We start from the raw sequence: 26,761 nt of genomic DNA, 5'->3' as shown, positions 1-26,761 counted from the left end.
TGTTAATCTATGTCTTTTTATTGGGGCGTTGAGGCCATTGATATTGAGAGATATTAAGGAATAGTGATTATTGCTTCCCGTTATATTCATATTTGGATGTGAGGTTATGTTTGTGTGCTTTCATTCTCTTTGTTTTGTTGCCAAGACGATTAGTTTCTTGCTTCTTCTAGGGTATAGCTTGCCTCCTTATGTTGGGCTTTACCATTTATTATCCTTTGTAGTGCTGGATTTGTAGAAAGATATTGTGTAAATTTGGTTTTGTCATGGAATATCTTGGTTTCTCCATCAATGTTAATTGAGAGTTTTGCTGGATACAGTAACCTGGGCTGGCATTTGTGTTCTCTTAGGGTCTGTATGACATCAGTCCAGGATCTTCTGGCCTTCATAGTTTCTGGCGAGAAGTCTGGTGTGATTCTGATAGGTCTCCCTTTATATGTTACTTGACCTTTTTCTCTTACTGCTTTTAATATTCTTTCTTTATTTTGTGCGTTTGGTGTTTTGACAATTATGTCACGGGAGGTGTTTCTTTTCTGGTCCAATCTATTTGGAGTTCTGTAGGCTTCTTGTATGTCTATGGGTATCTCTTTTTTTAGGTTAGGGAAGTTTTCTTCTATGATTTTGTTGAAGATATTTACTGGTCCTTTGAGCTGGGAGTCTTCACTCTCTTCTATACCTATTATCCTTAGGTTTGATCTTCTCATTGAGTCCTGGATTTCCTGTATGTTTTGGACCAGTAGCTTTTTCCGCTTTACATTATCTTTGACAGTTGAGTCAATGATTTCTATGGAATCTTCTGCTCCTGAGATTCTCTCTTCCATCTCTTGTATTCTGTTGGTGAAGCTTGTATCTACAGCTCCTTGTCTCTTCTTTTGGTTTTCTATATCCAGGGTTGTTTCCATGTGTTCTTTCTTGATTGCTTCTATTTCCATTTTTAATTCCTTCAACTGTTTGATTGTGTTTTCCTCGAATTCTTTCAGGGATTTTTGCGATTCCTCTCTGTAGGCTTTTACTTGTTTATTAATGTTTTCCTGTGCTTCCCTAAGTGTGTTCATGTCTTTCTTGAAGTCCTCCAGCATCATGATCAAATATGATTTTGAAACTAGATCTTGCTTTTCTGGTGTGTTTGGATATTCCATGTTTGTTTTGGTGGGAGAATTGGGCTCCGATGATGTCATGTAGTCTTGGTTTCTGTTGCTTGGGTTCCTGTGCTTGCCTCTCGCCATCAGATTATCTCTAGTGTTACTTTGTTCTGCTGTTTCTGACAGTGGCTAGACTGTCCTATAAGCCTGTGTGTCAGGAGTGCTGTAGACCTGTTTTCCTCTCTTTCAGTCAGTTATGGGGACAGAGTGTTCTGCTTTCGGGCGTGTAGTTTTTCCTCTCTACAGGTCTTCAGCTGTTCCTGTGGGCCTGTGTCTTGAGTTCACCAGGCAGCTTTCTTGCAGCAGAAAATTTGGTCTTACCTGTGGTCCCGAGGCTCAGGTTTGCTCGTGGGGTGCTGCCCAGGGGCTCTCTGCAGCGGCAGCAACCAGGAAGACCTGTGCCGCCCCTTCCGGGAGCTTCAGTGCACCAGGGTTCCAGATGGTCTTTGGCTTTTTCCTCTGGCGTCCGAGATGTGTGTGCAGGGAGCAGTCTCTTCTGGTTTCCCAGGCTTGTCTGCCTCTCTGAAGGTTTAGCTCTCCCTCCCACGGGATTTGGGTGCAGAGAACTGTTTATCCGGTCTGTTTCCTTCAGGGTCCGGCGGTGTCTCTGGCAGGGGTCCTGCCGCTCCCCCACAGGAGCCCAGAGGCCTTATACAGTTTCCTCTTGGGCCAGGGATGTGGGCAGGGGTGAGCAGTGTTGGTGGTCTCTTCCGCTCTGCAGTCTCAGGAGTGCCCACCTGACCAGGCTGTTGGGTCTCTCTCTCACCGGGTCTGGGAGCAGAGAGCTGCTGCGGGCCAGGATCCGAGGGTGTGGGACTTCCGGTAAACACAGAACGTGCCCGGTCCTAGAGAAATTCTGCTTCCGTGTGTCCCAAGCTCACCAGGCAGCTTTCTTGCAGCAGAAAATTTGGTCTTACCTGTAGTCCCGAGGCTCAGGTTTGCTCGTGGGGTGCTGCCCAGGGGCTCTCTGCAGCGGCAGCAACCAGGAAGACCTGTGCCGCCCCTTCCGGGAGCTTCAGTGCACCAGGGTTCCAGATGGTCTTTGGCTTTTTCCTCTGGCGTCCGAGATGTGTGTGCAGGGAGCAGTCTCTTCTGGTTTCCCAGGCTTGTCCGCCTCTCTGAAGGTTTAGCTCTCCCTCCCACGGGATTTGGGTGCAGAGAACTGTTTATCCGGTCTGTTTCCTTCAGGGTCCGGCAGGGTCCTGCCGCTCCTGGGCCCTCCCCCACGGGAGCCCAGAGGCCTTATACAGTTTCCTCTTGGGCCAGGGATGTGGGCAGGGGTGAGCAGTGTTGGTGGTCTCTTCCGCTCTGCAGCCTCAGGAGTGCCCACCTGACCAGGCGGTTGGGTCTCTCTCTCACCGGGTCTGGGAGCAGAGAGCTCAAGTTATAATTTCTTACATTGGTACAAAATTCATATATTGATCCAGGTTTAATGTTTCCATCGGTATAAATCTTTATATATTTAAACAAAATTTGAAATTAATATTATTACACTTATATGTTATGCATATAAAACTCATTTAAGAATACCAGGCTTAGGCCCAGGCCTTCTAATAGTTGTGATTACAAACTATTTAAGATGATTAAATAATACAACTGAAGGGCCAGGAAGTAACCTCAAGGTTATATTAGATTCTGGTTTAATTATAATAAAGTGTTTTAAATATTATTCAAATAAAATTAGCTAATTGTAGCCAAGGTTCAACAGTTCAGAATACTATATAGAGATATTGTACTCAAAAGCATCAGAAACCCACAGAATGTGGCATTTGATATCACTTCATTATTAATACAATTTTTGACTAAGAGACATGTTTGAGGCTGACAGTACCCTCTTCATAGTTCAAAGAAGATATGGAACATCATAACCATATAGAGTTACTCTAATTGGGACAAGTAGATGCTGGGCAAAATTTGCCCTAATTCATCTATAGTCCAAAAAGAAATATACTCTCCCAGAAAAGACACAAGATGCAAAATAATCCACAGCTTAGTTCTACCAAGACAGGGTAAGATATTCCTTCATAATTTCTGCTTCACTTAAGGTCTATCAGATGGTTCTGAGCCAAAAGTCTAAAGATAGTTGCATCAACATTTGGAAGAATAGGGTAATCTCTCTACAAATAATTTATGTTTTAGAAGCTATGTTTTTGTACTTTTTATATATTCAAGTAATATCTAATTTGTTCTCAGATCTCTGATTTTATTGAAGACTAGTTTTTCTCCCATAATCAAACTTAAGTTGTTTAGTTAAGTCATTAAAAAATATGATCCAGATATGAATGGATGATTTTCAGATTGTAATACAAGTTAAAATCAAAATATAATTCTGATATAAAATTCTAAACTGTTTAAGTTAAGATAGAATTTAGAGTAATTTAACTAAATTGACAAAGTCCATGGCTAGATATTATGATTATACATCATACCTTATAGTTTACATAACTGTTATAACTATATTCATTGTTTATCTGAGAGAAAGGGACTTTTAAATGGACAAAGAGTGGGAATGTTATGGATTAGATCTAACTCTTGTACTGTGTTAATTGGGTTCCCCAAATTGCACGAGAATCTGTACATAAGACGCTGAGGGTCCCTACCCCCAGTTGGTTTTGATTGGTAGATAAAGTTGCCATTGGCCAGTGGTTGAGCAGGGAGACAGAACTGGAGCACAAAAGATCAAGAGAGGAAGAAGAAGATAGAGCCACCATGCTGGGAAAGGAGTAATGACCTGTCCAGAGAGATGCAGAAGAGTCGATGATCATGACTCAGGAAGACTGTAGGTCTGGGTCCATTTCTGCAAAGATGAATAGATTTTAGTAAGTAATAACTTAGGAATATCAGAGGGGAGTGCTAACTGCATGGAGCTTAAGTGGTGGCATTCTCATTGAACTGTTTAAGTCATTAAATATAAGGCTGCACGTGTGTGCGTGTCTTTCATTTGGGAACCCATAACATAGAGGTGGGTGGCTAGGATTGTGCTGCCTATGCCAGGTAAATTTAAATAGCAATAATTAGATAATATAACGCATGTGTTCATATCAAATTTATTTTAGGTGTTTAGGATAATATTGTTAAAACATGAATTTGGGAACATGAGTATTCACACAACATTTTAAAAATGTCTTCATATTTAGTTAGTTGAGTGACATATATAAAACATAATTTTGCATGAAAATATAAAATTTTATCCGGCATAAAATACCAGTTTGACTAAAACTATTGATGAATGTGCTAATTATATGTGAATATTTTTCTAACAATATGAGATTCAAAGGATGAGGAACTTGTATTTTATATACTTTGATATTCCTGGTAAAATTAAAAGTAATTATTTAGAGCTATGTTAATATTACAAAAGCTTTGTCTCTTGGAAAGTGAAGTTCCTACACAATATTGTTAAAAATAAACAGCCAAATTTGCTGGCACATTGAAATAAGAGGTTTATTCACTCAGGGTGTTTTTCAATTTTTTAATGTTCTTTGTACATGAAAATATTGCATTCATTAGAATATAAGGAATATATAATTTATTTTTCTTTGTTTTACTATGTTTATCATGGGCATATTTAATGAAAAATAAGCATGCAAGTGTCACTTAGTTCATTAATAAGTGAAACCCAGTGGGCTACAAATATGTCACCCTGTGTATACTTATAATATAGTAGATAGTCATGTTATGGTGAAACATGCTTAATGTTTTAAAGTAAAATAATTTTTAAATTTAAATTTAATGCCAATTAATGTTTATAGATAAAGCATAAAAATTTTCAGATAAAGTCTTTGTACTCATTTACAGGGCATATGAAAAATAAAAGAAAATAAAATTTTTAGTCATTTTTATGTAGTCTGTAGCAACAATTGATAATAAATATATTTACATATAAATATATATTTATATATTTGAGATATTAGCATATCGCTAATTTAAAAAGAAAAAAATTTTCACATGTGAAGCTCTAATTTAGAAGAAATGCCACTTAATTTCAACCTTCATATTTGATCATTCTTATTGGTGAGGACATAATGTACTCTAGCCATTTGACATGGAAAAGTCAAGCTGTTCTAAGAGTCTTCACCATTATTGCTCTCTGTTACATTTAGTCAGCTTGGTTGGTCTTTGCTCCATCCATGTAGCTCAGCTCATCTGAAAGTATTTCTAAGTAGCCATTACTGATTATACACATCCTTAGGGGGTGGAAAAGCTTGTGAATCTAGTCAGTTTCTGTAATTTCCTGAAGGCATTTTGAGTGATTCACTCCCTGAGCTTAATGAGCTTCTCTGTAGATGGATGGAATGTTTACTTACCTGTAAACAGCCTCTCTTTTAAGGGCCTTCTCCCCCAAATAAGTGTGATAATGTAGGAAAGTGATAGACACAAGTTGAAACACACAAATGAGAGGAAAATGGTTACATTTGTCTTTCTGTGTCTGGTTTAACACAGCGTGATGATTTCCAGCTTGTGAAGATCTACTTGTGAAGTTCATAATTAATTATTTCAAAACAACTAAATGTTATTCCATTGCATAAATATACCACATTTTTATTATCCATTCATCAGACAAACGATGAACATATGGAGTATATCCATTTCCTGACTGTGTGAGTAGTATATCAGTGAACAAAGAAAAGACTTTACAATAGAATATTCAGTCTTTTGGCCATGTGCCCAAGAGTAGTATAGCTAAGTCATATGATAGATCTGTTTCTTTTGGGAAACCTCTATGTTGACTTTCATAGTAATTGCATCATTTCTTTGTAATACTATCAGTGAATAGAGAAGAACAGGGAGACTAACTAAAGGAGTGTACCAAGGAAACCCCTACATCCAGAAGACAGCAACATTATGGCTTCCTTTGACTATGTCCTGCAACCCCATTAACAGGCAACTTAGCCACACTAATTGGGATAAGATGAAATTTCAATGTACTTTAAGTTTCATTTCTACGATGTCTAATGGTGAACATTGTACAATAAGTTTTAATACCTTTGTATTTCATTTTCTAGAAATTTACTATTTCTTTTCATGGATCATTTTTAATTGTATTGTATAATTTCCTGATGTTTAGGATTTTTTATGATTTTTATATTTTGTCTATTTTAGACACCTTCTGTCAGATGTATTGCTTCTGAAGGTTTCTTCAGATTTTTAGGCTGCCTCTGCATAGAACCATCTTATTTCATGAGACTTCATTTATTAATTGTTGGAAACCTGTTCAGAAAGTCTTCTCCTGTGTCAATAATTTCAAGTTCATTACCTGCATTTTGTCTATCAGATTCAGGAGTCAAGGCTTATACTGAGGTCCTTTACACACCTGGAGTTGAGTTTTAGGGCAGAATGATAAATAAGAGCATTATTCCACACGTAACTATCTGGTTTGACCAGCACCATTTATTTATTATGGGGTTTGTTTCTTCAAAGTTTAATTAGTCTCTTTGTCAAGATTAGACCAGGTCTAGGCAGGCACCGTGGGAATAAAAGTAAGAGAATAAAGCAGCTTTCCCAGGACCAGATTTGTGTTTTGATTGGAGCAATGGAAAACCTCTATCTTTATTTAAGAGTTGAGACTGTGCCCAACTGAGACAGCAAGTCTGGGGTTTTATGGGTTGAAATTAGGTTGGGATGCCAGATTAAATTGCTTGTTTATGCCTCCGCAGTCTCAAAGTGTTAGATCCATGTGGGGTTTGGAGTGTTGATTCTCTCTTCAGAAGCTTCCAAGAGTACTATCAGTTAGCCAACTCTACTGTCTGGAGTTTCAGTAAACCTGAAGTTCTCACGTCATTTACCCATCAGTAGATCCCTTCCCCTGGGTTTCGTTTTGGTTATCCTCTGTCATTTTGGTTCCTTATGAACTTTAAGATTTCTTTTCAATTTTGTGAGGAATTGAATTGGAATTTGCTTAGAATTATGATGAATTTGTGAATTGTCTTGAGTAGGATGTCTATTTTCACAATAATACCCTTGTCAATACATAAATAAGAGGGGTCCTTTCACTTTCTGTTATCTGTTCAGTCTAACTTTTTCAGTTCCTTATTTTTTTCACTATGCAATCTTTTAAACTGCTGGTTTAGATTTATTCTATATTTTTAGGGCAATTGAACATGCTTTTGTTTCCTGCATATGTTTTTTTTTGTCTTGATATATTTTTGTGTATAGAAAGGCATGTGAACTTTTTTCAGTCAATGATTATTAAGACAGAGTCACACAATGGTCCAGATGCTTGTTCCAAATGGGACACATGTGTAACACACACACACACACACACACACACACACACACACACACCAAAATTTATGAATCATTGGAAAAGAAAGGCAGTGATAGTTGTAGGAGAGAATGAGTGGGGTGTATTTACAAGAGGAAACCATAGTTTCCATGCTGAACAGAGAGAATCACATATGAACTCACAGCTGCTGTGACAGCATGCGCATTACTGTGACTGCTCAGTCCAGACAATAACCCAGCATGGACAGGGGGGCTGGGTACACAGTTCCTGTCCTAGCTGAGAAGCTATTGTCAATTCATAGTTACTGGGCAAGAGCAAATTTATCTTCTCTTAGAATGTGGCACCTAGTAGAGTGACCATGTTCCAGTAGCAGGCCACACAACCCAAGAGCACAGATTAGATTTCATGGGCTTAAAAAAGAAAAAAAAAAGGAATAGAGACATGGGAAACTACAAAAAGGAGTTTGATCTTAGAGGATTTTTGGGAGATGGATAGATATGAACAAAATATATTGTATGATATTCTTAGAGAAGCAATATTATTCCAATGTGTTATTTCTTATATAATAAAAATATAAATCTTATCACATGTTTATCATGTCTATAACTTCTATGTTAAACAAGTATGTTGAAAAACAGAAATGTTCAAGTACATCAATAAAAATTTCCAGATTCAATATTTGGAAAGTAAAGCACATTGTTTATAAAAAAACCTAAAATTCATTTCCTATACTTTGGAATGATTTTCATAACTTTTTTTTATTAACTTGAGTATTTCTTATATACATTTCGAGTGTTATTCCCTTTCCCGGTTTCCTGGCAAACATCCCCTTCCCCCTTCCCTTTCCTATCGGTGTTCCCCTCCCCATCCTCCCCCCATTGCCACCCTCCCCCCCAACATTCTAGTTCACTGGGCATTCAGTCTTAGCAGGACCCAGGGCTTCCCCTTCCACTGGTGCTCTTACTAGGATATTCATTGCTACCTATGAAGTCAGAGTCCACGGTCAGTCCATGTATAGTCTTTAGGTAGTGGCTTAGTCCCTGGAAGCTCTGGTTGCTTGGCATTGTTGTACATATGGGGTCTCGAGCCCCTTCAAGTTCTTCCAGTTCTTTCTCTGATTCCTACAATGGGGGTCCTATTCTCAATTCAGTGGTTTGCTGCTGGCATACGCCTCTGTGTTTGCTGTATTCTGGCTGTGTCTCTCGGGAGAGATCTACATCGAACTCCTGTCAGCCTGCACTTCTTTGCTTCATCCGTCTTGTCTAATTGGATGGCTGTATATGTATGGGCCACATGTGGGGCAGGCTTTGAATGGGTATTCCTTCTGTGTCTGTTTTAATCTTTGCCTCTCTATTCCCTGCCAAGGGTATTCTTGTTCCCCTTTTAAAGAAGGAGTGAAGCATTCACATTTTGATCATCCGTCTTGAGTTTCATTTGTTCTAGGCATCTATGGTAATTCAAGCATTTGGGCTAATAGCCACTTATCAATGAGTGCATACCATGTGGGTTTTTCTGTGATTGGGTTACCTCACTCATGATGATATTTTCTAGTTCCGACCACTTGCCTAAAATTTCATAAAGTCATTGTTTTTGATAGCTGAGTAATATTCCATTGTGTAGATGTACCACATTTTCTGTATCCATTCCTCTGTTGAAGGGCATCTGGGTTCTTTCCAACTTCTGGCTATTATAAGTAAGGCTGCTATGAACATAGTGGAGCACATGTCTTTTTTATATGTTGGGGCATCTTTCGGGTATAGGCCCAAGAGATGTATAGCTGGATCCTCAGGCAGTTCAATGTCCAATTTTCTGAGGAACCTCCAGACTGATTTCCAGAATGGTTGTACCAGTTTACAATCCCACCAACAATGGAAGAGTGTTCCTCTTTCTCCGCATCCTCGCCAGCATCTGCTGTCACCTGAGTTTTTGATCTTAGCCATTCTCACTGGTGTGAGGTGAAATCTCAGGGTTGTTTTGATTTGCATTTCCCTTATGACTAAAGATGTTGAACATTTGTTTAGGTGTTTCTCAGCCATTCGGCATTCCTCAGCTGTGAATTCTTTGTTTAGCTCTGAACCCCATTTTTAATACGGTTATTTGACTCCATGCGGTCTAACTTCTTGAGTTCTTTGTATATTTTTGATATAAGGCCTCTATGTGTTGTAGGATTGGTAAAGATCTTTTCCCATTCTGTTGGTTGCTGTTTTATCCTAACCACAGTGTCCTTTGCCTTACAGAAGCTTTGCAGTTTTATGAGATCCCATTTGTCGATTCTTGATCTTAGAGCATAAGCCATTGGTGTTTTGTTCAGGAAATTTTTTCCAGTGCCCATGTGTTCCAGATGCTTCCCTAGTTTGAGTGTATCTGGTTTGATGTGGCGGTCCTTGATCTACTTGGACTTATGCTTTGTAGAGCGTGATAAGCATGGATCGATCTGCATTCTTCTACATGTTGACCTCCAGTTGAACCAGCACCATTTGCTGAAAATGCTATCTTTTTTTCCATTTGATGGTTTTGGCTGCTTTGTCAAAAATCAAGTGACCATAGGTGTGTGGGTTCATTTCTGGGTCTTCAATTCTGTTCCATTGGTCTATCTGTCAGTCTCTGTACAAATACCATGCAGTTTTTATCACTATTGCTCTGTAACACTGCTTGAGTTCAGGGATAATGATTCCCCCTGAAGTCCTTTTATTGTTAAGGATAATTTTAGCTATCCTGGGTTTTTTGTTATTCCAGATGAATTTGCAAATTGTTCTGTCTAACTCTTTGAAGAAATGGATTGGTATTTTGATGGGGATTGCATTGAATCTGTAGATCTCTTTTGGTAGAATGGCCATTTTTATTATATTAATCCTGCCAATCCATGAGTATGGGAGATCTTTCCATCTTCTGAGGACTTCTTCAATTTCTTTCTTCAGAGTCCTGAAGTTCTTATTGTACAAATCTTTTACTTGCTTGGTTAAAGTCACACCGAGGTACTTTATATTATTTGGGTCTATTATGAAGGGTGTCGTTTCCCTAATTTCTTTCTCGGCTTGTTTCTCTTTTGTATAGAGGAAGGCAACTGATTTATTTGAGTTAATTTTATACCCAGCCACTTTGCTGAAGTTGTTTATCAGCTTTAGTAGTTCTCTGGTGGAACTTTTGGGATCACTTAAATATACTATCATGTCATCTGCAAATAGTGATATTTTGACCTCTTCTTTTCCGATCTGTATCCCTTTGATCTCCTTTTGTTGTCTGATTGCTCTGGCTAGAACTTCAAGAACTATATTGAATAAGTAGGGAGAGAGTGGGCAGCCTTGTCTAGTCCCTGATTTTAGTGGGATTGCTTCAAGTTTCTCTCCATTTAGTTTAATGTTAGCAACTGGTTTGCTGTATATGGCTTTTACTATGTTTAGGTATGGGCCTTGAATTCCTATTCTTTCCAGGACTTTTATCATGAAGGGGTGTTGAATTTTGTCAAATGTTTTCTCAGCATCTAATGAAATGATCATGTGGTTTTGTTCTTTCAGTTTGTTTATATAATGGATTACATTGATCGTTTTCCGTATATTAAACCATCCCTGCATGCCTGGGATGAAGCCTACTTGATCATGGTGGATGATTGTTTTGATGTGCTCTTGGATTCGGTTTGCCAGAATTTTATTGAGTATTTTTGCATCGATATTCATAGGGAAATTGGTCTGAAGTTGTCTTTCTTTTTTGGGTCTTTGTGTGGTTTAGGTAAAAGATTAATTGTGGCTTCATAGAAGGAATTCGGTAGTGCTCCATCTGTTTCAATTTTGTGGAATAGTTTGGATAATATTGGTATGAGGTCTTCTATGAAGGTCTGATAGAATTGTGCAGTAAACCAGTCTGGACCTGGGCTCTTTTTGGTTGGGAGACCTTTAATGACTGCTTCTATTTCCTTAGTAGTTATGGGGTTGATTAACTGGTTTATCTGTTCCTGATTTAACTTCTGTACCTGGTATCTGTCTAGGAAATTGTCCATTTCCTGCAGATTTTCAAGTTTTGTTGAATATAGGCTTTTATAGTAAGATCTGATGATTTTTTGAATTTCCTCTGAATCTGTAGTTATGTCTCCCTTTTCATTTCTGATTTTGTTAATTTGGATACACTCTCTGTGTTCTCTCATTAGTCTGGCTAAGGGTTTATCTATCTTGTTGATTTTCTCAAAGAACCAACTTTTGGTTCTGTTGGTTCTTTCTATGGTCCTTTTTGTTTCTACTTGGTTGATTTCAGCTCTGTTTTTGTTTATTTCCTGCCTTCTACTCCTCCTGGGTGTATTTGCTTCTTTTTGTTCTAGAGATTTTAGGTGTGCTGTCAAGCTGCTGACATATTCTCCCTCCTGTTTCTTTCTGCAGGCACTCAGCGCTATGAGTTTTCCTCTTAGCACAGCTTTCATTGTGTCTCATAAGTTTGGGTATGTTGAACCTTCATTTTCATTAAATTCTAAAAAGTCTTTAATTTATTTCTTTATTTCTTCCTTGACCAGGTTATCATCGAGTAGAGCATTGTTCAATTTCCATGTATATGTGGGCCTTCTTCCTTTAGTGTTATTGAAGACCAGTTTTAGGCCGTGGTGGTCCGATAGCAAGCATGGGATTATTTCTTCTTTCTTTACCTGTTGAGGTCCGTTTTTTGACCAATTATATGGTCAATTTTGGAGCAAGTACCATGAGGAGCTGAGAAGATAGAATTTTGCTTTAGGATAGAATGTTCTATAAATATCTGTTAAGTCCATTTGGCTCATGACTTCTCCTAGTCTGTCTACGTCTCTGTTTAATTTCTGTTTCCATGATCTGTCCATTGATGAGAGTGGGGTGTTGAAGTCTCCTCCTATTTTTGTGTGAGATGCAATGTGTGTTTTGAGCTTTAGTAAGGTTTCTTTTACGTATGTAGGTGCCCTTGTATTTGGGCATAGATATTTAGGATTGAGAGTTCATCTTGGTGGATTTTTCCTTTGATGAATATGAAGTGTCCTTCCTTATCTTTTTTGATGAATTTTAGTTGAAAATTGATTTTATTTGATATTAGAATGGCTACTCCAGCTTGCTTCTTCTGACGATTTGCTTAGAAAGTTGTTTTCTAGCCTTTCACTCTGAGGTAGTGTCTGTCTTTGTCTCTGAGGTGTGTTTCCTGTAGGCAGCAGAATGCTGGGTCCTCGTTGCGTATCCAGTTTGTTAATCTATGTTTTTTTATTGGGGAGTTGAGGCCATTGATGTTGAAAGATATTAAGGAATAGTGATTATTGCTTCCTGTTATATTCATATTTGGATGTGAGTTTATGTTTGTGTGCTTTTCTTCTCTTTGTTTTGTTGCCAAGACGATTAGTTTCTTGCTTCTTCTAGGGTATAGCTTGACTCCTTATGTTGGGTTTACCATTTATTATCCTTTGTAATGCTGGATTTGTAGAAAGATATTGTACAAATTTGGTTTTGTCATGGAATATTTTGGTTTCTCCATCTATGTTAATTGAGAGTTTTGCAGGATACAGTAACCTGGGCTGGCATTTGTGTTCTCTTAGGGTCTGTATGACATCTGTCCAGGATCTTCTGGCTTTCATAGTTTCTGGCGAAAAGTCTGGTGTAATTCTGATAGGTCTGCCTTTATATGTTACTTGACCTTTTTCCCTTACTGCTTTTAATATTCTTTCTTTATTTTGTGCGTTTGATGTTTTGACTATTATGTGACGGAAGGTGTTTCTTTTCTGGTCCAATCTATTTGGAATTCTGTAGGCTTCTTGTATGCTAATGGGTATCTCTTTTTTTTAGGTTAGGGAAGTTTTCTTCTATGATTTTGTTGAAGATATTTACTGGTCCTTTGAGCTGGGAGTCTTCACTCTCTTCTATACCTATTATCCTTAGGTTTGATCTTCTCATTGAGTCCTGGATTTCCTGTATGTTTTGGACCAGTAGCTTTTTCTGCTTTACATTATCTTTGACAGTTGAGTCAATGATTTCTATGCAATCTTCTGCTCCTGAGATTCTCTCTTCCATCTCTTGTATTCTGTTGGTGAAGCTCGTATCTACAGCTCCTTTTCTCTTCTTTTGGTTTTCTATATCCAGGGTTTTTTCCATGTGTTCTTTCTTGATTGCTTCTATTTCCATTTTTTATTCCTTCAACTGTTTGATTGTGTTTTCCTGGAATTCTTTCAGGGATTTTTTGACTCCTCTCTCTGGCTTCTACTTGTTTATTTATGTTTTCCTGGAATTCTTTCAGGGATTTTTTGACTCCTCTCTCTGGGCTTCTACTTGTTTATTTATGTTTTCCTGGAATTCTTTCAGGGATTTTTGTGATTCCTCTCTGTAGGCTTCTACTTGTTCTCTAAGGGAGTTCTTCATGTCTTTCTTGAAGTCCTCCAGCATCATGATCGAATATGATTTTGAAACTAGATCTTTATTTTCTGGTGTGTTTGGATATTCCATGTTTGCTTTGGTGGGAGAATTGGGCTCTGAAGATGCCATGTATTCTTGGTTTCTTTTGCTTGGGTTCCTGTGCTTGCCTCTCTCCATCAGATTATCTCTAGTGTTACTTTGTTCTGCTATTTCTGACAGTGGCTAGACTGTCCTATAAGTCTGTGTGTCAGGAGTGCTGTAGACCTGTTTTCCTGTTTTCTTTCAGCCAGTTATGGGGACAGAGTGTTCTGCTTTCGGGCGTGTAGTTTTTCCTATCTACAGGTCTTCAGCTGTTCTTGTGGGCCTGTGTCTGGTGTTCACCCGGCAGGTCACTTGCAGCAGAAAAGTTGGTCTTACCTGTGGTCCTGAGGCTCAAGGTTGCTCGTGGGGTGCTGCCTAAGATAACTCTCTAATTTTATTAACATGTTTCTTTATCTCCTAATTTCTGTTAACACACTGAAAATATTTTGAGCTATAAATGATCGCAGATTCGTAACACACTGAAAATATTTTGAGCTATAAATGATCGCAGATTCGGAGCACTGGCTATATCAGGTCCATCCTGAATACAGTGTAATCATTGCATTATGTTCTTAAAAAGACAGAACTTACAACTTTCTTAGCAGTTAGGAAAGGAACTCTCTAAGGGAATATATTTTAAGCACTTTATTCTGCATGTCTTGTCTATTTTAAAGTTTGTTGTTTTTACATAATTTTATATATTATGAAATATATTAGGTTTGCCATTCTTTAGAACAAAACTGATTTTATGTCATCCTTGAATTGCATTGAAGTTTCCTAGAAGCATATGTGTGGATACCCCTGTGTTTTGGCTAGTTTTATGCCAACTTGTCACAAGCTAGAGTCATCAGAGTCCTCAGAGCTGAAGGAGCCTCCGTAATCTAGCTGTAAGGCACTTTCTCATTTAGTGATCAAGTGCGCCGAGTCATTGTGGATGGGGCTACTGCTGGGCTGGTACTCCTGGATTCTATAAGAAAACAGACTGAGTATGCCATGTAAAGGCATAGTACACACTGTTCTTTAATGGTCTCTACATTACCTTCTGATCTTGCCGTCAACACATTTCTTCATGAACTGTTCTAAGAAACTACCCATGAAATAAACTCTTTCCTTTGCAAGCTGTTTTAGTCATGGTTCATCTTCATAACAGTAGTAACCTTAATTAGAACTGAAGTTGGTACTGACATTATGTGGTATGGCTGTGACAGACATGACCATGTGGTTTTGGGATTTTGGAAGGACTTTGGAATTTTCAACTAGAAAAATCATTGAGTACTGAGAGTTCAATGAGCTATTCTGTAGAAATTTGGAAAGTAAGATGACTTCAAGCAGGACAGATGATGGAGAATGGCTGGTGAGGTTTCAGAGGAAAGCACAGCACCACACCCACAGTGGGACTATCTGTGGAATCTGCTCAGCCAGAGCAGAAGAATCAACTATTATTAACACTAAAGAGAAAACTTTGCTCTGCTAGGATGATGGATGCTACCTAAGTGGCGCTGAAGAATCAATTGTGAGTAGGAAGAATTCAGGATTATCAAGGTAGTCTTTTGTCAAGTGTTTCCTAAGTGTCTGTGAGGAGTCTCTGCAAACACCATAGCTACCAGAGTGTCAACATATAGGAAGTACAAAGGAAATTTGGTTCAACAGACTCAAAATCCAGTGTTGGTTCAAACTTAGAGGCATACTTAAGTGCAGCAACATTAAAACCTAAAGTTTCCTAGTGGTAATTAACTCAATACATATGTACAACAAAGCTTAAGTCATGACTAAGTCAGAATTCTTGTAATATACAGGCCCCATATTTGTAAAGATAGGTTCTGTAGATTAAATGAGGAAGTAGCCTCATGGTGAACAATGCAAGTGATGAGGGTCTTTTAGAGGGTAGTGGTACATATTGACTGAGATAAACATTAGCGTCTGAGAGACCCTATATAGCCTGGCCATCTAAATAACAGAGTTTATCAGGCTATTAATAATAACTGCTCTGGCCATAAAAAACATATAATGTGTGTGTGTGTGTGTGTGTGTGTGTGTGTGTGTTTGTGTGTGTGTGTGTGTTTGAAGAGACAACTAACTTCTGGTTTTCTATTATTCTTATCTGTGAAAACAGGTATCTACATGCTTATTGCAAGTATCAGCACAAAAGCTGTGTTCCAAAGGCAGCTGAGTTTGAACCTCTCTCTGGTACTTGAATTTATAGAGTAGGAGTCATTCAAGTAGTACTGTATTAGAAAACGTGAAGAGGTCATGGAGAGCAACTAAGGCTAGACACTGCATGGCAGGGCTGAAATCCTGAAGGACACCTGAGAAGAGGCTATAGGTGATGGTGCAACCAAATAATAGCAGAAGATGCCAGCATTTTGGAGTTGCCAGTAAAATTGGATGACCAGCAAGACTAGAAGCAGCTGTGGAGTGAATCCAGGCAGAGCCTAAAAGACAATCTGTGTGTATACAGATAGTAGAGCCAGAGAAGTTAGAGAAACCCTTGTGAGGATTCCAGAAGTTTGTGGGTAGATTACAAATGTTGGATTGAGTTATTTAAACTGTTGGGTCTTGTGTTTACTTTGTCCAGTTTTGGATTTTGGATTTTTTAGAGATTGATCTTTTGGTGTGTTTAAATTTGTAAGGACTGTAGGTCTTTTGATGTTATTTTGGTTTTATATTATAATATTAATATTAATGTTTCATCTTGGGGATAATGAAGAAGGAAAGTTTCTAATTGAAAAGTGATGTGAAACAAGTTGCCAAGGTTCAGGTTTCTGGCTAGTTCTATGCCAATTTAACAACACCTAGGATCATTAGAGAGGTGGGAACCTTAACTGAGAAAATATCTTCATTAAGACCTGGCTCTAGGTCATTTTTTTAGTAAATGATTGATGTGGGAGTATCATACCTGTTGTGGGTGGGGACACCCCTGGGGTAGTAATTCTGACTTCCATAAGAAAACCAGATGAGCAAGCCATGAGAAGTAAGTCAGTGAAAAGCATTCGCCCATTGCACCACCTATGGCCTCTGGATCAAATCCTAACACCAACTTTCTACTCTGCTTGAGTGCCTGTTCTTAATACCTTGAATACAGAATTGTTATATGGAACTGAGTAAAATTAACCCTGTCCTCCCAATTTACTTTGGTTCTATTGCTTTATCACAGCAATAGTAACCTTGCCTAGCACAGTCTATTACTGTGCCCACATATATTATGTTATAATATTGTATTATGTAAGAGTATGTAATAGTAGATAGATAATATACATAGATAGATATAGATACAGATATGATACTATACTCTTTGATTACTTACATTCCTATATAAATAATATAAATGCTGTCTTTAAGTAAGCTAACACCATTATATTTTGCAAGATGATGTGTTTGGCATAAGCTATGTAAATTTACTGTACACACTCCATAGCCTTTCCCACTTCTTTTATCATAATCTCTCTTATCAGCAGTAGAAATGTTTGTTATTTTTTTCTGCTGTGTGCTAATATTTTGTTCCTCTTTTCCTTGATGGCAAAGACCTGACCTATCAACAGAGATTCAGGGGTGATTTATCTTCCTTGGACAGCCAAGGTGATTTTCTGCTGCCTCTTGCTAGAGCAAGGAGAGGGGAAAACGTGAAATAAAGCATAAATCTCCAACCAGTATGTCTTTCGTGAAATGTCAACTCACTACATACATTTTCATTTCTCATCTGGGAATAAATCGTGATCTTAGAAATATGAAAAATGAGGAAAATCAAGAAGGTCAACTCTCTGTTAATGGAGTTCTCTTACACATGGACCTCTCTGATAAAACAGTGTGGTACAGGAAAATGAACACACAAAAATTATGGATTTAAAGCAAAGCCACAATGTATACAGGGTATTGTTAAATTCAATGAATAGATCATAGAGAATAATCATCCCCACTACCCTGAGAAGGACTGAAATTTTAAGACATAAACAACAGAAATTCATGGTTTAAAAGTTTTATAAAGCAGCCAGTTAACTATAATATTTTAAATGATATAAGATATAATTAAAGCAAGAGTATGTTGAAAGCATTTCAAATTAGTTTCCTTTTTTAATCTCGATGCATTAATCAAGTTTGTTATATTTATTCAACAGTTATAAAAATAAATTTGAAAATACCATTAATTATGTTGGTGAAGTAAATAGATACACATTATTTTTAATTTACACTTAAATAAACCTTAATTCTTATATAGTGAGTTTTGAAACAGTTCCTTTTCCTACAAATGTCGATATAACAGTATTTTCTAAAACAACATTTCAGAGTGGTATTCTCATTTGGAAATCATTTTCTCATTATGATAATCATTTTCTATTGGAAGGGCAATCCAAAGACAGTCTATTTTTTAATATTTTACAATCTTCAGGATAAATGGTTATTCAGAATAACTTTGAAAATCAATAAAACATTTTATTTTCAATTTACTTTTTTGAAACTAACTGGATCTTACATTAGTATAATTTGTCACACCTTTACTGTTCACAGTGAAATAAGTAGTACTTTTAAGTAGTAATAATATGGATTGATAAAACATATCATTCTAACTCAGCTATAGAAAATGGATTTTTATAAAGACTGGTCAGAAGCCAGAGTAAATTTGCACAGTAAGCTGAAGTTGCTATTCACTTTGGAGAGGAACTTTTCCAAATTGAAAGTTGTTTTTATATTTTTTCGTATTATGACTACACATAAGCTATATATTTAACATTTTCTGTACTTTTTACTTATGTCTTCTATTGTCTTTCATTTTCTAAATAATTTATTGAAAATCATTCTCAGAACATACAATTTTATTTACTTGTATATTAAAGAATTAAATAATATTTAATAACATTTTTTCTCCAGGAGAGTTCATTACACAGTGACCAAAGTAAGACAGTAATAATTGCGTGGTTACTTCAGCATTGATGTACAGAAGGGAAACTTAACTACATTTATATTTCTCATCATGTCATTAGAAGACTCTAAGAAATTTTCACTCATGTTGTATGATTGAAAAGTACATAGTCCTATGTTAAATTTTCATAAGCATTCAACTATAAGTTTTAAAACATTTCATCATGAAAATACTATTTTCTAAAATTTAACTCCCAGAGAATTCAGCATTTACCAATTAGATAATAAATATGAGAAATAATTAAAATATTTATTTGTTCAGCCATCCAAAACAAACAATAATAAATACATTATGAGTCATGATAGTACACCTAAAATGTTTTTACTACATTTAGTACTTAGAACATAACTTCTATTTGCATTTGCAACGTATCTTAATTCTAACTGAATAGGAAATGTCTATTCTCTAGTGTTTCCGCATTAAATCTCTTGCAATTTAACTTGCACTGAAGTATAAAAAGCAAATCTGCCTCAGATTAGATTTTAAACTTATTTTAATATGTTTTATAATGAATACCAGAATTTTAGTCATAATAGATCAAACTATATTAGAGAATTTGACATTTCATCAGTGGATTTTTTTGTATTCTAAAATTTAAAAACCCATTAGTTGGGATGGCTTTTATATAATTTTGACTAATTTGTGAGTTTTTAAAATTATTTTTGTAATTCTAAAATATATTCATGTTTATATAATGTAGTCTTTATCATAATGGTATATTTCAATATAAAGTATATAAAGTGTAGCCATTAATATGAATACTAATTCTATTAAGAAAAAAATTGAGACTTATAAAATTGTTAATTTTATAACCGTAGATGTAATTGATGCTTCATATATATTTCACATTTATAGTTTGAAATATCTGCTGTCAGTTGTTTTCAAAAGTAACTTGCTCATTTTGGAGAAAGTTTAATAATTACAGCCAGATAGACATAGTTTATTTTTATGCGTTGTTCCACCAGAAAGCAGGAGGGGAGGGCACAGGAGAAGGGAGGGAAAGGAAGGGGAAGGTTGGGTAAGGGGACGGGAGTATTTAGCCTGTAACGGAAAGGTTCACAATTCTCTTAGAAGCCTTGTTTGGCAAACTCAGTTCCAATGGGCTTGACCTCCCCTGCTGTGTGTTTCATATAGCTCTTCTATTTTGCACCTCACTACTTAAGGTCACAATCTGCAATGTCTGAGCTCAGCACAAATTGGAGGACTCCTTTTTCTTAGCGTGTCTCCCCTTCCTTGACCTTGTCTGGGGAGTCCAAACCCATATACCCTGTACCTGAAGAAGGTCACATGGTCCTTGGCAAATCTACAAGTTCAACTTCCTCTTTCGTGATTAGAATCACCCAACAAGAACCTAGGATTCCTGGAATGTCCCTCTATACATTTGAGGCATTCACAGTACTTTAAACTCCATCCAATGACTTGATTCACTCTGGAAATGGCTTCCCACTCTCCAAACTGCACATATAGCCTTTGCACATCCCAAATAAAGCTATTCGCACTAGCTGAGATTGTCTAAGAGAGCTGTTTCATTAATATCCTCAGAGAACAACCACCCCACCCACACCCACCCCTGCATTCATTCCAGCAGGACCAGATTCTACAGACCGCACCCATTCTAAACTCCACTTTCTCCTTCTAGTCTGGTGTGCATCGGTATCTGGACACCATGAAGAAGGAAACAAGGAACCCAGAACCGTAGTTGAACCCCAATACGAACACCACAGTTCTACTGAATACAAACACATTTTTTTTACAGTTCTAGCTATATGCTGTTCTTGGGTACTTTTGCCAAAAAATTAGTTATTGAAATAGGGAATATATTTGACAAAACCAAAATTACTTGATATTTAGGTTTTTTTCCACAAAATGACCAACTTCTGTATTATGTTTGTATGCTCTTGGCATTTCTTAGTTGTTGCAATTCTTCATCTATGGCCGAAGCCCCCTAGACTTCCATTCCACAATAACTACTTCATTGTGTCTATGGTTGTTCTTGTTCAGTTTGTTTAGACAGCCATGTTGATGAGATTTTGCTTTTCCACATACATCATTCACTTTTCTCTGAAATGAATTATAGCAATTCTCCTTGAAATTATAAAGTTTACCTATAAGGTCATGCTAATATATATTTACTGGAAGAAATTTATTTAACTTATGAATCTGTATTTCCTAGATCCATTTACTTTCTTAACTGTGACAGCAAACTTACAGTCTCCTTTCAATAACGTTGTGCATGCCATCCTTACTTCAGCCTGGGGTATTTATTAGTTGAGTACATAAGAGAATGAAAATTTGAATTTAAAAAGAAAAGTTCTACTGTATAATAGAACATGATGCAAAAGAAACATCAAACAGCAATATTGAGACCTTGACCTTTTTTTTCCCCCTCTGGTTTTTATAGATGCATAGGTTGGTGTGTGTGAGCAGATGCCAAGTGTCTGGGTTTTGGTTTTTTGTTTGTTTGTTTGTTTTGTTTGTTTGTTAGCTTGTTTTTGTTTTTCTGTTTTGTTTTATTTTCTTTGTTTTTAATCAGAATGATACTAAAATAATTCTTTCAGCATTATAGGTCAGAACAAAAAGGATATTCAGAGCTCACCAATTTAAAATATATTTTCCATGTACAGTTTTGTAAGTACCTTACACTTACAAATATACATGACTTCTACATAAAATACTGTGACTAAAATATCCAAGTGCTCAGAAAGGACAGAAAAATAAGGTTAACTATTTTAAATCCCTTCAAGATTGATTTTTTTATTTCTTCTTTTCCTTCTATTAAGAATACTACTCTAGTACTTTAAGAGGAATTAAGTATTATTTTTCAGTGTTGTCGGTACATACAAATAGACTTAGTAATATAAAATTCAGACATAAAGTTATATAAATGGATATTATAGCCATGGTAACTGTTGAAATAAATGACTTTCTTTTCAGTAGAAGAACTTCCCTTTGCAATATTGTTATTTCATTCAACTGAGTTCCAATTAGCACAGCAGCAGGACAAATTAGCTGAAGGGTCTTTTTCCAGCAGAAGCTTCCACCAGATCTAAAATGAGCTAGCTATAGCTGTAGACTCCTTCATTTTGTAGGTGGAAGCTGGGTTAATTGCTTTTAATTAGCTTGCCTAATTACCCTAAGTAGAACCAATATTTGTCTATATAATACTTGTACTAGGGACCTGAAAACCTCAAAGTAAAATTTATTTCACATTTTTTCCTCTGTGCAATACTTTTGTTCTCATATCTGGCAGCAGTTACTGCTGTCTCATTTATGACCAAAAGGAAGTGAGATACACCATTCTCTTTGCCTCCGGACATCTTTGTTGCTCAAGTACATGCTTATCCCAGAGGAAAGTTATTTTCCATGGAGGCATTTACTTGTTTTTCTTTCTCAGTGAGGAGGTTTCTGACCACACTATTTAATATTGGTATGCATCTCTTGTCTCTTCTCACCAAGGGTTCAGTTTTTTACAGCATTTATCATTTTCCAATACATCTTCTTTTTCACCTATTAATTCTTTATTGCTTATAAGCTATTTCTGTATTGACAAGAATGGACAGAGATGGAGACACACATGCATATATGTATATTTGTATAAATACGTCTGTGTACTTCCTTAAGTATAATCTATTCAGTCCATATAATGTTACATGATAATGTTACATGTATGCACGTTTTCAGGGTTGGCTATTTGGCTTTGAAAAATCAGTTGTCCTGTTTTTTTCCCCTGGGGAAAACTACCTTTCCTGTAGTAAATATTTCTCAGTTGCCTTTAGATCTTTCTGTAGGGCTGAGAACTCCTGGCTCTCTCTTTATCCTCTTTGTATGCCCATTGACATTGTCCTTGTATAGTCATGTTGGTGAAATTTATGGATATAGCTTGTGATATTACTTAGCAGATAAATCTCACAGAAAACTGTCTTACACCCTTTCTGCCTCTTCCTCAACAGTGTATCCTGAGCAATAGGTGTGGATCATGTTTTATAATGTACCCAGAGAGACTGGGCTCCACAGCTCTGCATGTTCATTGATTGTGCTTTTCACTAGGAGTCTCTGATTCAGAGTAAAACTTCTTTAATAATTTGTTAGGATGTATAGAAAATCCTTTACAAAAGCCAAATTAAAATTTTAAGTGAATTATTGAATGAATAATGTTTTGTTACCAGTGTCATTATTCACACCACAAATGTATGGGTGCGTTCAAAGAAATCTCTTGGCCGAGGCATTATACAACCAGAGAAGAGCTCCAAGTTCCACATGCCAGGTTACAAACTGTACTGGGGGATATTTTGCCAAGTGACAAAAGTTCACAAGAGAAAAATTTATAAAATTGTGAATCATTATATTCATTGCTGAAGTACAAAATCATTTAAATTATTTATAGTGCTAGCACAGTTTTCATATAAATTAAACTCAACAGTTAACATGATTGCATTGTAAAAGAATAATTAGAAGAAAAATGAATCTTAACGTAAGGTAAGACATCTCTCTTTATGGCATATACATTTATACTTCTTGACTTATTACAGGTGTTTTGGTAAATTAACCAATCACTTGTATCAAAACAGAGTTTGGAAACTCACCCTAAATGACAATTAAGAGAAAATAACAAAAGCAACTTTATAAAATATGGTTTGAGATATGTTAGACGGAAGTTTGTAGTCTAAAAATTTAGAGGTAAACATTTGCACCACAAATTTAATAGCTGGAAAAGATATAAGCTAGGATGTATGAAACATTCAATATATTTAAAATACGTATAAATACAATTTATAGTTATATTATCCTACAAATAGCAATCTTTTTTATTTAACTTGATTTTAAAGGCATTTGTTGTTTAAAAATGAAATGCAATAATGAAAGTAATTAATATAGTAGGTTTATTTTTGTGAATTGAATGCAAAATATAATTTCTTTTTGCTTAGTTTCAGTTAAAAACTGATATAGTAAGTAGTAAGGCATAAATATGCTACAAATTAGTTTTAAAATACACATCTCTATAAATCATGGGTATAATCCAACTTGCAGCTTATTTTTATTTGTGTGTGTGCATTCATGTGGATTTGTGTACTCATGACTAACAACTATATTCAATAACATATCTAGAATCATATCAAAATTGAGTAGAGTACATATTCCTTGTCCCTTTACCCCATACACATTCAAAAACTTCTTATTAACAGCATCCTCCCCAAAACTGTCCTTTTGTTATAATTGATGAATTTGTACTGACACACTATTATCACCTAAGGCCCACACTTATACGGAGATATATTTCAACTATTTTACTGTGGTCCTACTAACAGCCCTTGCAGGTAAAGGGTGAGAAGGCACAAAATAAACTACACAGACCCGAGAGCCATGTGAGAAGCAGAAACAGATTTGCTTATTGTAGTAATGGGGAGTGCCTTTATATCCTCAACCTATGTCACCTCAGTCTGTCTAGTCCCAAGTATCTGGCACCAGCCATTGGCTGCCCTGGTCACTCGCTTTGTCTTTCATCATCTCCGGGTGTCAGGCGGGTTCTGACATTAGTAAAAGCAAAAATACCTGCTGTACATGCATGGGCCATTGTAGTCTACTAGTCAGAATACGTTGACTCAATCCTGTTGCATCTTACCTTTTATTGATATATAAAATGTATGATGACATATACCTATAGCATTCTAAAGTGTAGCATTATAAAGTGTGGTAGGTCATATTCTAGAAACAGCTAAGGAGAGAATAGGTGCTATACTATCTAGGTTTCTCTAGGGTCACAGAACTTATGAAGTGAACCCGTCTCTCTACATAGAAATAGATATAAATAGATAGAGATGGAGAGAGACAGACAGATACAATTACAGATTATATAGCTATAGATTAGATAGAAATAGATTAGATAGACAAATATGGAGAAAGCTACAGATTAAATATATATTAGATATAATATAGATTACATAGATAGAGATAAAGAGGTAGAGATATAGACAGAGATAGGTAGGTAACCACATAGAGGAGGAAAGAAGGAAGAAGGAAAGAAAGAAGGGAATTTATTGGAATGATTATAGGCTACAGTACAATTAATAAAACCGCTAGCTGTGAATAGAAAGTACAAGAATCTAGTAGCTGCTTAATCCCACAAGTGTGGCTTTCTCAGCTTGTTTTCCGTATGTGAAGAAACCCTGAATAGGTTCCAATGGCAATGAAGTAATGGATGTGCTAGCATTGCAAGGTTAGACAGGCTAGTAAGAATAAACATTCCTTCATATGTTGTTCCTATTTAGGCTTCCAGCAGGTATGGTAAAATCTTATTTTATTTCTGCCTCACCATCCAGATCACAACTCTACCCTCCATTTCTGCACTGTAGTCTATTCTATAGTCAAATTGACAAACTAGAATAGCCTTCACAGGGAAAAGTGAGAAATGACTAATTTGCAAAGACCCATACTTAGTGTCATACCTTAATCAGCAATTCCTCCAGCCACAAAAGTTCCACGTCTTCTCCAAATAAAACCAACAGCTAAGGACAAAGTATCCAAACCTGAATTATTGGGGTGACTTTACAAACTATAGGAGGTGATTTTTCATGTTTTTTTCAAAGAGTAAGATCCATTTAAACTATTTCTATGTCTTTTCATTGTCATGGAGCTTATTATGCATTCAAGTTCCTGCAATCTATTTCCTTGTCCAGGCCGACTGTATTTATCTATTTTCATGCAAAAGGATACCTTTTCCTAACCTTGTTTTAAGACCTATATGCAGGGGGTTGGGAATTTAGCTCAGCGGTAGAGCTCTTGCCTAGGGAGCACAAGGCCCTGGGTTCGGTCCCCAGCTCCAGAAAAAAAGGAAAAAGAAGAAAAAAAAGAGACCTATATGGAGATCATTTCCACAGACCTAGGCATTTAATTCATTTGGTAATTCCAGAATAGAATATTTATTAAATTATAAGAGTAATTTTCTTTATAAGACACTGTCCAATAATTGCCCAAACTGGTTCTACATTTTGGAATTCACATGAGCAATAAATTTGAGAACCTTTTGTTCTACAGCTTCATTCTAATTTGAAATTATCAGTTTTCAGTTTTCAGAATATAGACTATATATTCTGGTGCACTGGTATTTAATGTCGTTTTAGTTTGCATTTCCCTAAGGTACATGATGTAGAGCTTATTTTCACCTGCATGTTTGAATCTTGTACTAGTTGTTTCATGAAGGATATGGCAGGCGCTGTAAGACACTTCCAATCAGGCTGCTTACTTGGCATAACATCTAATATAATTACATACACCTCCTCTTTCCCATTCAGAACCATGCCTTCCCGTCTCTGGAGGTTACTTTTCATTTTAAAATGGATGATCCCTTTGTTAATGAAAGTAAGATGAATCAATTTTGTTGCCTTATTAATCTTTGGATTTTTGTTGTTGAACATTAGATTTATGATCTAACTTTTCTGGGATTTCTACACGCCTACATTTTTTTTGGGGGGGAGGCCAATGCCACACTGTCTTAATATTGTATTTATATTAAATATGTGACTGTGCTCTGTGTTTCTCCTTCAATATTTCATTGACAATTGTGGGTCTATTTCCTCTCTATTAACTTTACATCCAATTTTCTCACATCCAGCAAGTAATGGGTAGGAATTCTTATCATCATTGTATTGAATCACTGTATTAAAGTGGTAATCTGCTTTGACAGAATTGAGTCTTCCTTTCCTTTGATGTGAACTGTTTCTCCAACTATTACTCTCTCGATTTGTCTCATTCACATTTCATAGCTTTGCTCACACAAACATATCTATTTTACTATACTTACACAAAAATATTTCATTTGTTTTTTAATAATTTTATCGCTGTCTTATTTGCTACCATGCTTTTAACCATGTACATTATTAACATTATTTTTATTATGACTTGGCATAATTGATTATTTCTAAATAATTCATGTGTTTGTGATACCTGTGAAGCATTCAAAAAGATGAACAAATACTAAGAGCACAGAGAAATTTTTACCAAATTGAAAGAGTAGGCAGTGTAGCAGCATCTTCTCTTGTCTTACTGGAACGGTCTGTTTTCC

General features: G+C 36.3%; 1 protein-coding gene and 1 long non-coding RNA gene across 1 annotated transcript; both read right to left on the bottom strand.

Annotated features, from left to right (window-relative positions):
- Erich1 (glutamate-rich 1) overlaps positions 1 to 26,761 on the bottom strand; it is a gene marked incomplete at its 5' end in the record, with an annotated part of 52,793,804 nt that overhangs the window by 36,297,888 nt on the left and 16,469,155 nt on the right.
- LOC148000547 (uncharacterized) lies at positions 485 to 26,761 on the bottom strand. The gene is made up of 3 exons (XR_015640496.1): positions 26,698 to 26,761; positions 3,871 to 3,936; positions 485 to 2,503 (listed from the first exon to the last, which is right to left on the bottom strand). It is a non-coding gene; the product is annotated as an uncharacterized LOC148000547 (long non-coding RNA).

Source organism: Rattus norvegicus, chromosome 16, assembly GCF_021556685.1.
Source record: "Rattus norvegicus strain SHRSP/BbbUtx chromosome 16, alternate assembly SHRSP_T2T, whole genome shotgun sequence".
NCBI lineage: Eukaryota > Metazoa > Chordata > Mammalia > Rodentia > Muridae > Rattus > Rattus norvegicus.
Note: the sequence above shows the minus strand (reverse complement) of the source record. Positions and strands in the feature narration are given on the sequence as shown.